The sequence below is a fragment of the Pseudorca crassidens genome, chromosome 17 (genome assembly GCF_039906515.1).
Source record: "Pseudorca crassidens isolate mPseCra1 chromosome 17, mPseCra1.hap1, whole genome shotgun sequence".
NCBI lineage: Eukaryota > Metazoa > Chordata > Mammalia > Artiodactyla > Delphinidae > Pseudorca > Pseudorca crassidens.
Window position 1 is genome coordinate 19,715,680 of NC_090312.1, and position 3,243 is coordinate 19,718,922.

Genomic DNA, 3,243 nt, shown 5'->3' on the forward strand with positions numbered 1-3,243 from the left:
GTTGATTTACAATGTTTTGTTAGTTTCTGCTGTACATCAAAGTGAATCAGTTATACATATATCCACTCTTTTTTAGATTCCATTCCCATATAGGTCATTACAGAGAATGAAATAGATTTCCCTGTGCTATATACAGTACGTTCTTATTAGTTATCTATTTTACATACAGTAGTGTGTATATGGAAGGTACACCATCTGCTTTCCTGGGTCTCCAGATCTTGGACTTCTCAGCCTCCATAACCACATGTGCCAGTTCCTTAGAATAGATCTCTTTTTGGCATGGGAAGGAGCAGTAAGAAGGCCAAGAGGTTTAGAGCAGTGGTTCTCAAACATTTTGGTCCAGGACCCTGTTGTGCTCCTAAAAATTACTGAGGATCCCCAAGAACTTTGCTTATATGGATTCTAGCTATATTTGTCATATTAGAAGTTAAAATTGAGGAAATTTAAAAATACTTACTGATTCATTTAAAATTATAATAATAAACATAACACATGTTAATATAAGTAATATTTTTATAAAAAATAACTGTATTTTCCAAAACAAAAAATTTTAATGAGAACGGTAGCATTGTTCTGCATTTTTTGCAAATCTCTTCAGTGTCTGGCTTGCTAGAGGACAGCTGAATTGTCATAGCTGCTTCTGCATCCAATAAGTTGTAGTGTGTTGTTTTGGTTTTAGTATATGAAAATAATCTGGCCTCACACAGATACGTGGTTGGAAAATGGAAGGTATTATAATAGCCTTTTCAGATATTTGTGGTTATTCTCTTTTGATAGTGCATCAAAACTCAACAAGTGGGCTTCCCTGGTGGTGCAGTGGTTGAGAGTCTGCCTGCCGATGCAGGGGACACAGGTTCGTGCCCCGGTCCGGGAAGATCCCACATGCCGCGGAGCGGCTAGGCCGGTGAGCCATGGCCACTGAGCCTGTGCGTCCGGAGCCTGTGCTCTGCAACGGGAGAGGCCACAACAGTGAGAGGCCCGCGTACCACCAAAAAAAAAAAAAAAAAAAACTCAACAAGTGATAGTCTTTCACAGGGTAGTTGCAAAGTGGGATCTGAGACCGTATCAACAAAATATTTGTTCTCTGGGGACACAGACATGAGAAAATAGACATGAAAGCAACATCTTAGTATTAGGATAAAAGAAATCTTGATCTCCAGACCCCAAAAAGGGTGTCAGGGTGTACGTTTTGAGAACCATTGCTTTAGAGCATAGTAATTGAGGAAATAGTGGGTGAAGGTGTCCTCAGAGAGTCCATGTAGGAACTTGCAGGTTGTGAGGAGGACTTGGAAATTTATTCTGAGTAAAATTTGAAGTCATCGTAGGGTCTTGAGCAGAGAAATAAGTTGGTCTAACATCTCAGAAGTTCACTCTCTGTGTTTGTGGAGCACAGACTACAGAGGATGAGGGTGAAGCAGAGAGGTCAGCTAGGAGGCAGTTGCAATCATCCAGGTGAGAGATGACGGTGGCTTGGACACAGAGGACATCTTGGAATATCTCTGGAATAACAGAAATGGAAGCCTGTCTTTACCTAATGTCATTTTGCCACTGTGTGAAAGTTGATTAAATGAATTTAAGCAGAAGCCTCTATTTTCCTTTGTGATACTTCTGATCATCTACAAAGGCTCTTGATGCCTCAAGGAATCAAAGTGTGTCAGAGCATAAAAGAACCTTGAGGAGCATCTTTGTCAGTGATTTCTAAATTATTCTCTAAGGAGTCACGGGATCTCTCTGAAGATTCCATGTCAGTAATTATAGAAATTAAAGGAAACCAGTAGGGTAGCACTAGGCTCCCCCATCTCTGCTTCGGCCTGAGCAACTTCACTTTTACCTGTTTTATTAATAGAGTCTTTAAAAGTCGTTTGTCCAGGGAAAGCATTCTGTGGCTAACAAGCGTCTGTGAATCAGTTGGGCCCTCTGCTCAGTCAAGGTGCAGCCTCAGAGTTCTTCTCAACGAAGTATTCCACTTATCTATGAATAACAGGTCAGAACTGGCACTTTAGGTGGACAATGTTTGCCATTCCTCATGTAAGTCCAAACTTGGTGTCTTATCACACAGCCATCAGTAAATTTCAATGCCTCTCACTGACTTTACTAGTTTCTACTTTACAGCCACCCTACGCTCATGGCTGTGTAACTGTCATCCACATAGAGATCACAGAATGGTCAAGCTAAAAGAGTATTTATAGAGTGTTTAGGGGTTGAAAACTCAAATGCCTTCAGAGGACAAGTGGACAGCAGGCAAAGAGTAGAGACCAAGTGGGAAGATGAGCCCAGAGTGTGGATGTCTTGACTAAAAGGCAGTCAAATTCAGAAATTTTAAAAATTCCGGCAAACAATGACAATTAGTCAACAAAACAAATAAAAACATTCCACAATGCCTTATGGGCTTTTTTCCCCCTCTGGAATCTCAAATTGGTTCAACTTGCTCGTTTTTCGGAGAAGTCTTTTCTTTTTATATAAATTTATTTTATTTTATTTATTTATTTTTGGCTGCATTGGGTCTTCATTGCTGCATGCGTGCTTTCTCTAGTTGTGGCGAGCAGTGGCTACTCTTCGTTGCAGTGCGTGGGCTTCTCATTTCGGTGGCTTCTCTTGTTGCGGAGCACAGGCTCTAGGTGCGTGGGCTTCAGTATTTGTGGCACGTGGGCTCAGTAGTTGTGGCTCGTGGGCTCCAGAGCACAGGCTCAGTAGTTGTGGCGCACGGGCTTAGTTGCTCCGCGGCATGTGGGATCTTCCCGGACCAGGGCTCGAACCCGTGTCCCCTGCATTGGCAGGTGGATTCTTAACCCCTGCACCAGCAGGGAAGTCCCTCGGAGGAGTCTTATAAAGGTGCCATGACATGAGCGATTGTGTAGTTTGGGGACTTACAGCTTGGATTTTAGAGTCAGACTGACCTGGTTCGTATCCTAGGACCACTGTTTGCTAGATGTGTTATCCTGGAAATAATGACTTCCACAAGCCTTCATTTCCTCATCCTCACATCCACAGAAAGCACATGGTCCAGGGCCAGGCACAGTAAGTGCTCAGTAGAGTCCCACACAACTAGTCTCGTGCAAAGCTGGAAGATTCCCCATCATCCTGCGATTTTACTTTGAGGAAGTCTATGATTGACTTCTGGTCTCTGAGTGCGCATGCTCACGTGCGTGCGTGGCCATGGCTGCTAAGACATAGCAAAGAAGAGGATTGGAAAAAGAGGAGACCTGGGCAAGGGGACGAATTAAGGGATAGTTTGTGGCACGA